The 14,240-nt window shown below is 39.6% G+C and overlaps 1 long non-coding RNA gene across 1 annotated transcript in view; it reads left to right on the top strand.

The window, feature by feature from the left end:
• The window catches only part of LOC107673759 (uncharacterized), a 14,689-nt gene extending 3,685 nt beyond the window's left edge, over window positions 1–11,004 (top strand). Inside the window, exons 2-3 of the long non-coding RNA XR_001632432.1 lie at window positions 7,408–7,409; window positions 10,993–11,004. This is a non-coding gene — a long non-coding RNA (uncharacterized LOC107673759). The remainder of the gene's footprint in view (window positions 1–7,407; window positions 7,410–10,992) is intronic.
• Window positions 11,005–14,240: the final 3,236 nt, after the last annotated feature.

Genomic DNA, 14,240 nt, shown 5'->3' with positions numbered 1-14,240 from the left:
CATAATAAAACGTGCCTCACACGGCTCCGGGGGGTGAATAAAGGCCTCCTGTAGTGAATCCATGCATTTTTGTAAGATAAATATCCATATTTCAAACGTAATAAACACTTTTTTCTCACTTCCGCTGACTGTGGTACGCAGAAGACGTTCTAGGAAGACTATTGTTAACAGTTTCAAAACAAGGTTTTAGGATTCATTTTGCAGGAATGCAAAAGTTTGCAAAAAAAGCAAAAAAAACAAAAAAAAAAAGCAAAAAAAAGTTGCCACTGAGTCTGAATTAATTACAATCATAAACAGAATGTAATAATAGTCCACTGAATGGCAAGTTGTAGATAGGGATGACTGACGCGAAACTGACTTTTCGACACAGTGTCGAGATCCCGAAGCGCAGATGTTTCGAAACACTGCTCCGAAGTGTGATTCGAAACACCCATGTCACGTGACTAAGGCGAATCAAAGCAATGGGGCGTTTCACAAGTGTTTCGAGACCCGCTTTTGATCGACAAGGTTGGGAACAAACCACACAATCACACTTCTGTCTTAACCTAACTCCCGCAAAGTATAAAAGAGTTAGTTTTATAGAGTTTATAGAGTTAATGCAGCAGAAAAATTAATATATTTAAATAAAAATCTTTATATGTAAAAAATGCCAGGCATTGTGGCTTGATGTCTTTTATTAATGTTAATTTTTTCATGACCAAAATAACATATTCACAAAGAGTTCATTCAGTTGTCAGAGAGATGTTACAACACATTACAAGAACAGAACAATAAAAACACAACTTTCAAATATTTATTATAATTATATACATGCTTCACCCGGGATTCGAACATAACATGACAGGTTCTGACAACATTCCAATCGTGCACACTAACCACTCCCCCAACCCACATGGTGGATAGATGAGCACAACATATATGTTATAAGTCAATTCGCTTAACTGATTCGTTGTCAATGTTGTTTCAGAGCAATACTTGAAAATGACGGGTAGAGACGGGTGTCGAATTGTTTCGAAGCCTCGGCACATTTGCTTCGACTGTTTCAGTGTTTCATGAAGCCTCGCTTAAGCGCTGGGTCGCAGCGGCAGGCCTTCAACAAGCCTGGGCCGCGCCCCAGATCTCACCGCAGCAAAGCGTCACTCGCTTCCAGCTTCGGCTCAACCTTTCACCGAGGCTCTTCCGGCCGCAGCGTCGTATGCAGCCGGGCCTCCAGCTCTCGTAGCAGACGCTAGTGCGAGGCCGCTTCAGCGACGCAGGCTGTGTTACAAATTCATTTTTAGGTAAAGTCGCTAAAAGACAGGTCGTCTTGTTGCTAAAAGTTGTTAAACGACGTTGTGACAAAAGGATGTTGATGTCATTTAGTAACCATGACGCAAACTGCATAGAATACACAAAGAAATTACTCAGATTTTCTGAATTAATTTTCACTAGCATTTTTACCTGTATTTTAAATTACACATTTCACTCAGATAAACGGATGAAAAAGATCGATTTTCGAGAAAATAAGTTCAACTATGTACCTAAATGATTAACGATTATAGGCACAAACTAACAACTAGGTTTATCATAAAAGAAACTATTTTTATCGAACAAGTGCAACTAGCAACCTAATTCACATGTGACGTGAGTATTGCTAGGCCCCTCTCTCCAAGTCTCTAGCCGACTTGCCGCTTGGCTAGCTTTTCAATACTTTCTTCTTTGGGTGGTTAAGAGGAAAATGCATGTCTTTTTAACATTTAATAACTTTTTAAAGATGTTGTATTTGGCAACATGCTAAATGTTGCCAAATACATTTTTAAATAGGTAAATTCGTTACCATGCGTTTTGGAAAACCAGTTGCTAGGGTAGTCTGAGAAATTGCTAAATCTAACAACAAATTGCTAAATCAGCAACACTGCAGGCTACTCTGCCATTTCAGCATTTCCCTTCAAATGTCACAAACCACTCCCCTTTCCCGCTGCCTACAGCTAAAGCAGCTGAAGCAAGCGTGAGGCTGCCTCCGCTTGCAACACAAGCCCTTACATCTCAGTCTTTCCTGCTGCTACTTTTAACCTTTTCATTTTCAGAGACCTCCAGCTCCCATAGCAAACGCTAGCATGAGGCTGCCTCCGCTAGCAGTGCAGGCTACACAGGTTCTTCAGGACTACCTTCCCGTGGCCTACAGCTACAGCAGGTAACGCAAGCGCGAGGCTGTCTCCGCTTGCAACACAGGCCCACACATCTCTTTCTTTTCCTCATTTTTTCTCTTACGCTTCTCTCAGTTTCCCACCTCAAGCCCCAGAGGCCGATATTAAGCGTGAGGCTGCCTCCCCCGACAATTGCGGCCCCTGCTCCTCTCCCTCACAGCTTTCTACTTCATTTAAAATCACAATATTCTCGTCCCACCAAATGCTGTTACCTCAGGGCCACCTCCAGTGGCTCACAACATTCGAGCTCAGACCCTGGCAGGTGCGGACATAGACCCCTCATCTAAGGCCGTCACTAACGATTAATTGGGTAACAGAGTTATCGGTTGATTATTCTGATGATTAATCGGATAATTATAATTTATATTTATGGTAGAAAAACAGGCCTAATTAAACAATAGCCTTTAAAAATGACCTAAAATACATACATAATAGCAATGAGGCCATAATAATTGGTTCAAATAAAGTATCAAAAGCAAGTAACAATATGGTTCTGTTGAACAAAACTTAACATAATGTATTATAAACAATATAATGTACATACACATTATATCAAAAGCCTACAAAGGGCACCAATGGCCCGACAATCGTTTCTACATGTCACTGTGAGATCTAATCCTCGTATGGCTAAACATTTAATTCAAATGTCCACTTAATCTTGAATAATTGGCCATATCTTTATGACAGAAATGCTACAGCAATCATATTTTTCATCGTTTTTCATTACGTTCAGCCATTTCACTGAAATAATCTGTTCAGCTTTCCCCCATAGGCGGCGTGAATTAAACAAGGGTTCATGATCAGCCCTTTTGATGCCCCGCCTTCTCAGTTTCGCATTAGCCCATTGGAGTTGCTACTAGGAAAATTCTGGGGTAAGAAATGCCTTCTAATCGATCTGTCAGCTCCATATAACTCCCTGTTTTCAAGCATAAACACCTTGATTCCTCTTGATGAATTCCCTCTCAATAGTAGGACATTGATCATGCAATCAATATAATAAAATCACGGGTCTTAGCACTTGGCTGGCAAAAGTCGACATCACCTCAGCTTTCAAAGCTATGCCTATACATCCAGATTCACTGCACTTATTTGGGGTACGTTGGCACAGGAAATTCTATTTTGTTGTGCGCTTAACTTTCGGATGTTATCAGGAGCATCTTATTGGATTCATCAAACAATTACGCAAAGTAATCCTCATAGCATCTACCCTTTTAGACAACTCAAATTGTTCTGAGCATTGAATTCCCTGTCAGATGCTGCAAGAGCGCTCCCGGTGGAGCAAATATGTTTCTCTGTCGACTACCTGCGAGGCTCACCCATCTGATGCCGTGAGTATTGAATTCCCTTCAGATGCTGCGAGAGCCTCCCGGTCGAGCAAACCTTGCCTTTCTGTCAGACTACCGGCGAAGCTTACCTGTCCGATGCCGTGAGTATTGAACTCCCATCAGATGCTGCAAGAGCCTTCCCGGTTGAGTGAATATGTTTTCTTTCACCTACCGGTGATGCTTACCCGTCCGTGCCGTGAGTATTGAACTCCCGTCAAACGCTGCAAGAGCCCTTCCGGTCAAGCAAATCTTGGCCTTTCCGTCCGACTACCGGCGAAGCTTACCCGTCCGTGCCGTGAGTATTGAACTCCCGTCGAACACGGTGTAGGAAACTTTTTCCTCATCGAAGCAGAGACCAGGAGACGTTGGGATATCTTTCATACAGAAGTTACTCTTTATTGAGGACTTGCTGTGCGTCGCTGCAGTCATCCAAGTCTGACTATAGCTCAGCACAGTAGAGTTTATACCTTTCAAGGGGGAGGGATACATAGAGGTGGAGACAATCGAAACAAAGCATGCAAATACAGTACAGGAATCAGCCCGTTACCGGAATTTCCCCAGCCCTGATCTCATCAGCATAACAGTGTCATTCAAATGCATAGGTGCTAATCCAATCAGCCTGACAGTATCGCCCATACCTTCACATTATCATAGAGACAAAGGCACAGCTGTGCCTTGAGCTTAGCATTCACCTTTAACTTGGGACCCTGCCCAATGGTCAGGAAGTGCATAAAGACAAAAGGTTAATGTCTCAGACACCTGGGCTGCCTGACTTGATCTTCTTAGAATGTCATCATCTTTACCTCAAAATGTAAAACACAATGTACATAACTTTTTTCAGTTTATATACTATTACATTGGAACCTAGATATAACATTTTATACATTTGTAATCCAACAACTGCAAGAGCCTTCCGGTCAAGCAAATCTTGGCCTTTCAGTCCGACCACTGGCGAAGCTTAGCCGTTCAACGCCACAAGTATTGAACTCCCGTTAGATGCTGTGAGAGTCTTCCCAGTTAAGTGAATGTGTTCTTTCAACTACTGGTGACGCTTACCTGTCCGTGCCGTGAGTATTGAACTACCGTTGGATGCTGCGAGAGCCTCCCGCTCGCACAACCCCGCCTTTTCTGTCTGTCTACTGGCGAGACTTACCCGTCCGATGCCGTGAGTATTGTTCTCCCATCGGATGCCGCGAGACCTCTCCCAGTCGGGTTTTCCTTTTCTCTCTCCCCGCCCAGTGAGACTTACCCGTCTGATGCAGTGAGTCATGATCTCCCGTCAGATGTCGGCGAGAGTTTTCCCAGTTGGGCTTCTATACTTGCCGCCCGCAAGCGAGACTTATCCATCCGATGCGTTGTGTCTTGATCTCCCGTCGGATATCGTGAGAGTTCTACTTGTCGGACGGCCCAAAGCCTTTTAACCTTGCCAAACCAAAAGGACCCACACGTCTGTCGTCCTGAGTCTTGATCTCCAGTCGGAGGCTTCATGGGCCCTCTCGGTCAGCCATTTATCCTTAGTCTGGCGGCTGTCCTTTGCTCAATTGCTTTTTGGGGGGTACTCTAGGTTCAGGCCATTCCCGAGCTCGGAGCCCTTCCCCGGACAGCACGCCAAATATGCATTACCATACTTCAGCTAATTATATGTAAGTGTGAACTCGTGAAATGTTTTTAAACCATAAAAAGAGTTATATTGTGAAATACAATCACTATTTAAAGTAACTGTTTTCTATTTTAATATATTTCAAAATGTAATTTATTCCTGTGATGACTAAGCTGAATAAACAAATCAATTTTGTTCAAAATAAGAAAACCGTTCTGACCCCAAATGTTTGAATGGTAGTGTATATATATTTGGAGTATATCATAGAGTATGATATATATTCAACTGAGACTGAAAGAGAGGAAAATTAAGTGTAATTGAGGAAGGAGAGGTTTAGAGAAGAAACGGTGGATAGAGAGCGAGAGAGTAGATAATAAATGGAGAGGAAGGCAAGTGGCACATTAGGGAGGGAGATCCTGTGGTGCAGCTTCAAACAAAAAGGCCCACTATGAGGGAGATCACTGATTACCAGTCTGGGGGTTGGGCCTCATTAAATCCTTTCTCTCTGTCATTCCCTCTTCCTTTCTGAACCTCACGCACTTCTCACCTCCTCTTCAGCCTCCCAGCCATATGTCCACACAGCAGTGCCCCCAGGTGCAAAAAGCAAGCACAGGATAGATCAGAACCAGAAAAATCCATGTCTCCTGCAAACTCAGTCCTGCAGAGGCACACTAAAAGGTTAGCTACTATCCAGTCATCTACCATCATGTTCTGTCTTCCTCCCAGCACGCTGACTCAGCCTCACCCTGCAAAGAAACCTCAGTGACTGTTCAGTCCTAGCTCAAGATTATCTGCTTATTAACTCACCTTTGATCATTGCTTGCTCCTCTCCTGAAGCCTGTAAATAAACTCCGTTAGATGGTCATTTACCTGTGTTGTCTCCTTCCGTTTGCAATAACATAACATATAACATAAAATAACTTAACATAGACTGTTTTGTTATTGTAATATTTCACAATTTTGATGTTTTTTAATTAAACACTACATTTTGATGCAGCCTTGGTGAGCTCAAGGAACTCAAACACATTAAAAAAGTCTTACCCCAAACTTTTAAACTGTAGTGTACATGAATACATAGGCTGGACTTTAATCTACTTCCCTCACACACCATGATAAAATACACTTTCTGATGTTCTGTAATTAGACAAATATAGTAATAAAGGAAGTATGGAAACATGATATACCACATCTGCAAGCACAAGAAAAGAGAAAGAAACTTCCCAGAGAGAGAAAAACATATCTAGACTAAGAGTGGTTTAACAAAGAAAACTAGGAAACAAAAGCAAAAAAAAAGGAAATGAAAGGATACAAGTAACTTCCCAATGTAATACAACACAGACTCCCCAACGCAAATACTAGAACATAATACATGGAATTCACTAGATGACAGTGTCATTTACTGTGGTAATTTGGAGAATTACTCGTGTATGTATGTATATATATATATATATATAGATAGATAGATAGATAGATAGATAGATAACAAATAATGTTGTGTTACTGCACTAAGTCATTTTGGACAAAAAGTATCTGCCAAATGCATTAAAATGCAAAAGTCTTGGTGAGATTTGACGTCATTCAATATGGGACATTTCTTGGAACCGAAAAACAAAAACAAAAAAAAAACTCAAGCCTCAGGGACTGTGGAAACATTTTTGACTATACGTTTTTCTAGAGAAGGAGGTAATGAAATGTGAATCTGAAAAATGTAGTTTTGTGGTCTCTAAACATGTAATCCTGCTTTGTCTTCTTGTGAGGCTAACAGGGACAAAACGTAATATTATTAGCATATGTTTTCAAATCTCAGCTCTCACAAATCCGTTATAATTAAGCATATGATTTATGCCAAAGGCCAGTTTATACTTTTCTAAAGGCCAACAAAGATGTTTGGATTAAATTACGTGTTACAATAAAAAAATAAAAATAAAAATAAAATTATTGTGAGAAGTACTTTTTGGTGCTTGGAAATAAAAGAGAGAAGGTAGAAATGGGGATAGCATGGATTTAGTTTTTGGATTTGCTACAGTCTACAACCATTTAAAAAAAAGGAGGCTATACGCTGATGACGATGGACATTTTGGTGTGGAGTGTTTTGGCTGTCGCTTACACAAACACTAACAAGGACAGATCGACCACAATGCGAGAGAGCGCTTCTGCCTTCAAGACACACAGACATTTCTGCATGCACACACACAGTAATATCCAGCCACCCAAACACTTGCATAACACTGTCTGATCCCGGTTTTGGGACCCTGCAGCATGCCAAACACAGCACTGATGCAGCAGGGTGAAACAGCGGTCCTTGTCTGTCTGTCTCTCTGTCTGCCTGGTGGGAAGGAAGTTGACGTCTCGTCTGATAACTCTTTTTTTAAAACCAAAAGCTGTCAGTGAAAGCAGGTCAGCGCCATTTCCTTCAGTGAGATGAAAGTTGTATATGTTGAATGAGATGAACTGGATCATATGACGTTTTTCAAAAAGGCAATAACATCGATAACATCAACAATAACATCTCCTCAATAACAAACAATAAAAAACTGTTGTTTTACCCACCCAATAGTCTAGGATTACAAAGCCGACTGCAGACTGACCTCTTCCTGTGAGTGTGCTAGAGTGTTTTTGGCAGTGAAAAAGGCACGTATAATAGAGTGCATGCATTATGCAGTTAGTTCTGGCCATCAAAGTGATCAAACCTTGAGATAACTAATCCACAAGAACAGCGTTTAAAACGTGGTTAAACAACTGTATCAAAGCCTTCATATTGTCTGCATGGTAGACTATAGCACAATCATATTGCAATAAGTTTAATGATCAAATTGATTGCAGTTTGAACACAAGGTGACATCTCAATGCTGAAAGAACGTCACTGTCAATAGTGTTGGGAGAAAAAAATGGATTATAATGCAACACATTTCCTTAAATGATCTTTAGCACTTATGAGAAAGAGGGAGAGAAGAAACAAGATGAATGGAGTAAAGAAAGAAAGAAGATATTCATCATGGAAATCATTCTGGGAAATGAAGTGTTCTTCCACCCTGCCCCATAAAACAAAATAAAGTTATTAAATACGTATCAATTAAATACACATTTCTAGGTGACATTTCAATAATATCTGTCTTTCTGTAAGGCCTGTAAACCAGTGGTTGTCAACCAGGGGCCTCAGCAATTTTTCAAGGGGGCCACAGGATGACTTAAACTTTAAAATTAAAATTCTAAACACACACACACTAAATCCAGATGAAAACTGAACCACCGCTATAAACCCTTTGAACTTCAAGATTCAAACAAGGCTTTGACAAGCTATCATTCAAATGCAAAAATTACATTTACTGAAATTTAAATTAATGAATCATTGAAATTAATTAATTTCTTTGAATTTTAGTCATAAAAATTCTACTTTATTACATTCAAATTCCAACTGGAATTCAACATCCTGTTTACTACTGTACCGTAATTTGCTACCAAATTCACCAATTTGCCACCAAATTCAACTGAATTCAATTCTGAATTGCACACAACCCTGCATTGCGGTAATAGTAGCTTCAAAATAGGTTTGATCAAAATTTTACACAAAACTGAATAAAAAATGCAAAATAACCATTTTTATTTCCAAGGTAGCACTCAGATGCAATGTAATAGGCCATTTGACAACAATATAGCATACAATTTAGCATACTAATGTTTAAAAAGTTTTATTGTTGCAATATGCCTTCACTTAATATTTTAAACAAACAGCATAATGCACAGGAAGTTTGTCTTTCAAACCTGTGTGGTGCATCTGAAGTGGCTCCCTCCTGTGGCTGTGGAAGTTCACTACACAAAGATCTCTACACCCTCTTGACAAAAAATCTAAGTTCTGACCTGGCTCTTCCCCCACCCCCTCATATGATCCCTCCCCCTCTCTTCTCTTGCTGACTGCTGCATTGTGGGTCTCTGTAGCATTATGCTGGCAGAGTGTATAGCTCTACAAGCTTGCTGACACATGCAAAGCGGCACAGCCAGACATGCTGACAAATCTGCACACAGCAGCACACGCATGCATACAGCCTGGATTAATCTTTTTCATGTTGCATAAATGCTGATGTGCTTTCAGTGACTGCAGATCTTAAGGAAACTAGTGTGTCTAGCGCTTCTTACTGTTCACAGCAGGCTCATTCCACCCTATAATTACTAGTAGTTAGTGCTTTCTAAATTTCACACGGACAACTGACAACTGACATGTTTGGAGAAAACCATTTATTACAACAAAACTTTGTTGTAATCACAATTTGAGTTGAATTACTGAAATAAATGAACTTTTCCATGACATTCTAATTTATTGAGATGCACCTGTATGTATCTTTAATTGCATGTTGTCTCACAACCAGTCACAGACCTAAAATGCACACCACAGTAACATTTACCAGTTCATTTTGAATTAGACAGCCAAAAAAATAAACAAATTCACATTTCAGTGAAGGAGTCAGTTGTGAGCTAATACCTTTAAACGATTCGCTGAGTGAGTGAGTCTGGCCCTGTGTACACCTGGTATTAAGATGCATTTTGGTCGATCGGATCACAAGAGGACAAGGAAGACAAATTCCTGTTTTGCACTTAGCTGGTCTTTTAATCCATCTCTTTTGTGCACTTTTGACCGCTTCTGTCCTGATTACTTTGAAGAGGTCAAAAGTGGACAAGCTCAAAACATTTTATACCCAGTTTATACCTGTATTTATTGTTGTCTACTTGTGATTGGATCGACGCAAATGCATTTTAATACCAGGTATAAACAGGGCCTCTGATTAAAACCGCTAACTCACAAGCATGTTCCAGTATGCTATGTGACTCTTTTTGACTCATTTAAAAGAACTAGGCTGCATCTGAAGTCGCATACTCTCTGAGTATAGGATCTTGTTGTGAATAAGTATACTTACTTTGTGACCGTAAAAAAAAATCTATATAGTATGAATGTGTAGTATGAAGGTATTCTGGGGATACTTCATTCATGTCATTGTCAATTGCGTTACTTCACTGCCATTCACAACTCCTCTCCCGTGGACTCATGGGATAGTAAAGTGTCCATCAGACGCACACTTCAGAATCTCATCAGAAGTAGTAGGTCATCTGGTTACTTTTTGCATACTTCAGGCATACTACTTTTTTCAAATACTGTTTTTCTTGTATTATATAGTAGAGAAGTATGCGTGTATGGATGCAGCTGTGGTTCGTAAGAGCTTTTTTTTTTCATAAATCAGAAATCAAGGCTCACACCTTATTTGTTGGAGCTTGCAGCAAACACCAGCTCACAACTGCTTATGGATGTACAAAATAGTTACTAGACTTTAAACAAGTTTTGTTGCAGTCTGGAGACCTTTTTAGTTATAGCTAGAGTTATAGCTAGAGCTAGAGACCTTTTTCTTGTATTATATAGTAGGGAAGTATGCGTGTATGGATGCAGCTGTGGTTCATAAAAGCTTTTTTTTTCAATCTTATGGATGTACAAAATAGTTACTAGATTTTAAACAAGTTCTGTTGCAGTCTGGAGACCTTTTTAGTTATATTGAAGTAATAACCTGAGCCATAGATACTGGAATATCATAGAGATATGAAAATTGGCTCTTCTGCCTTGGTCTAGAAAGCAACCACCCAGAACACCCCAGCAATCACACACTAAAACCAATTAAAACACCTTAATAATCGTATACCAAAGGCCTGGCAACCAAACACAACACAATAGTATCATAGCTGTGAGTTTTGACCAGGAAAGCACCAAACACATTTTTACGGATACGTGCCTCTCTCTCATCTAGGTATGATATCTGTTCTTCCTTGTAGTAACAGAAAAACAAATAAAGTGAAATCAGCCATGGAAGTGCAATCAGTAGAAGGAATGGCATGAATGCAGGAAGAGCTCACGCTTATTCGGTCTATGGGGCAAAGATGCCATCAAACCTGGGAGTTTCCATACGCTACAGGCTCCTAACCTGGGCTCTCAGCTCTATTCTAAGATGTTGATATGCTCATATGTTCGACTGAAATGAATCACCCGTTCACCCATTCTGTGCTCCATTCGTGAACCCGAAAGTGCAGGCCGCACAACTTATCTGTGGAATTCTTTGTGTCTTTCCATGTTCATCAACACTTCACTGTAGATTCTGACAGGTTCATAGAGAGAGAGAGAGAGAGAGAGAGGATGCTGTTCCAGTGAAGCACACTGCTAAACTCAGTGTTTCCTCAAGGACGTGCCATTGTTGGTTATTAGAAGGAATTCCATGCATAGTTGGGATTGGTGAGATTTTTTAATCAAATATGGCAGTTGACAGTAACGCTGGCTGTAAACTATGAGGTAAAGATAAGAGGCCCCACTTTTAAAGGGAAGAGAATGAGACAAAGTATGTGAATTTGTAATATCAAGGGCCAGCTCTCCTCTTTGTAGCCCCTCGCTCTTGAAGTCTTTTCCATCCCTGGCTCTTGTTTTCCCAGCATGGCCTCCAGAAAGTTTCCACCCAGTGTGGGGAGGTACGTCCTGAAGTATGGGTCATTGGGTTTGCACTTTGGATAGCTTACACCCACCCCTCTCTATACACACACACTCTCCACACTGCTCTCAGCCTCAAGGATGAAGTAAAGACAGCTTCACTATCAGCACGTGAATTATGAATGATTCATTCAAACAGCATATTTGAGTAACAGGACGTGTGTGACTAAGCACAGGTGTGTGTGTGTGTGTGTGTGTGTGTGCCTTTGACTTTAAAGAGATAACAGTGATGGTAGAGGAAGGGAATGCAAAAAAATGGGCGTCAGAGATAAGACTGGCAGCTAGAGAATGCATGTGCTGAGCATGTCTGCATGTTTTGCATGTATACAGGACGCACATGCTTACATGCACCACATATTTTTATATACATACAGTACTGTTCAAAAGTTTGGGTCAGTAAGAAATTCATAATTATATTCAGAAAGGATACATTAAACTAATCAGAAGTGAAAGTACACTTTTAAATTGTTACCAAAAAATACTATTTCAAATAAATGCTGTTCTTTTGAACTTTCCATTAATCATAGAATCCTGAAAAAAAAGTATCACTGTTTCCACAAAAAATATTAAGCAGTACAACTGTTTTCAACATTGATAATATGAAGTGTTATTTGAGCACCAAATCAGCATATTAGCATGATTTCTGAAGGATCATGTGACACTAAAGACTGAAGTAATGGCTGCTGGAAATTCAGCTTTGTCATCACAGAAAATCTGCCATCATAGACTAGTAATAGTATTTTACAATATTAATGTTTTTACTGTATTTTTGACCAAATAAATACAGCCTATTGAAGAGCTTTTTTTCTTTCTTTTTTTCTTTCTTTCTTTCTTTCTTTCTTTCTTTCATTGTATACTTACATGTGCAATTGTCATCTAAATATGTATACATGCTGCCTGAGGCTGATCTACAATCACACAATCTATGTCTGTTAGTCCAATTAAGCATTTGTATGACATTTTAAAAATACAAATTATAATTTTTTTAGTCTGACAAATGTTTTTGAAGTGCATTTAAATATACTTTATCCCTCTCTGTGTGTTTGCAATAAAACTGCAATAAATGCAAATACATAAGCAAACACGATTAGACAGCACGAATAATATTTTACTATGTAAATGAATTTACAAACGTTTAGAAGAGTTTATTCCTAATTCTTATTGTGCATTATATGATGAGCTATGATGGTTCCACTTTCAAAGCTCTAAACTGGAAAGATACATATTGCTAGACAGATAACATCTCTGAGGAATGAGGGTCTTCGTGATGCTGAGGGTTTCTCCACGCTCTGAGATCTGTCATAGTCTAGCTGGAGTTTGCTTTGGAGGAATTACAGGGTATGGCTTCTCAAGAGCCATTGTTTACAGAAACACGCAGATAAAATGAACATGGGGTTCTGGTGGCCAGTTATGGGTGTGTTACATGTTTGGTCTCAGTGTGAGCTGGAGCTTATGAATGTGTGTTTGTGTGAATAGAGTAACAAGACACACTAGAGCAGAGTCCCAAAGAGGGGGAGATAAGAGGAAGCACGTGGGGCCAGACAGGGAACTGGCTGAGGAGAGGCTCCTTATGTATATCAGAGAGAGACAGAGCATATAAGAGAGCACTGACATTTATTAATCGGGATGTGAGAGAGTTATAAAGAAAAAAACTGGGTTATAGGATTGCAAATTAAACTTATGTATGGTCACTTCAGTGTATACACAAGTGTAATAACGTGCGGAAATCTTGTTTAACTTGTAACTTGTAGGAATAAATTAAATTTTAAAATATATTACAATAGAAAAGTTATTTTAAATAATAATAATATTTCACAATATTACTGTTTTTACTGTATTTTTGATCAAATCAATTATTGGTGAGCATAAGAGACTTCAAATTCAAAAACATTTAAAAAATCTTACATTTTACAACCTCAAAGTTCTGAACAGCATGTAAAGTTACATATAATTTATGCACAAAAATCTGCTAAATCCTTACCAATTTGAAAGAATTTACACAAGTCTTTAAAAAGAGAAATGGAAATGTATGCTAATTAAACACAAATAAACAGAGGTGAACTTATAAGAGTTACTGTAAAGGACTCTTAGGAGGCTCATCTGAACATCTCAGATTTACATAGTCTCAAAAGCACTAATTCTGTCCCATCATGCAGACAAGCACGTGAGTTTAAAGGGGTCATATGATGCGATTTCAATTTTTCCTTTCTCTTTGGAGTGTTACAAGCTCTTGGTGCATAAAGAAGATCTGTAAAGTTGCAAAGACTAAAGTCTCAAATCCAAAGAGATATTCTTTATAAAAGTTAAGAGTCAGCCACGCCTACCTAAAACGGCTCATTAACACGCCCCCACATGTCTACGTCACTATGTGGGAAGATTTGCATAACGCCTCCCAAATGTTCAAGCAAAGAAAGAAGGCGTAACTTTTATTCTCGCTGTAGTTTCGTTGTTTCCGCCGCCATGTCGTGAAGGCGCTGTGTGCTTCGTTGTGACAGCGAAACTACTTTGTTTGGTCTTCCAAAAGAGGACGATATCTGCTTCGTCATGCCTGGAGCTGATCCGTGCTGGTTGCTGAGGAAATACTACAACTTTGCGCTGTGGATCACCGGATCGGC

Source organism: Sinocyclocheilus anshuiensis, unplaced genomic scaffold (assembly GCF_001515605.1).
Source record: "Sinocyclocheilus anshuiensis isolate Anshui unplaced genomic scaffold, SAMN03320099.WGS_v1.1 scaffold925, whole genome shotgun sequence".
In the NCBI taxonomy this organism is placed as follows: Eukaryota; Metazoa; Chordata; class Actinopteri; order Cypriniformes; family Cyprinidae; genus Sinocyclocheilus; species Sinocyclocheilus anshuiensis.
Note: the sequence above shows the minus strand (reverse complement) of the source record. Positions and strands in the feature narration are given on the sequence as shown.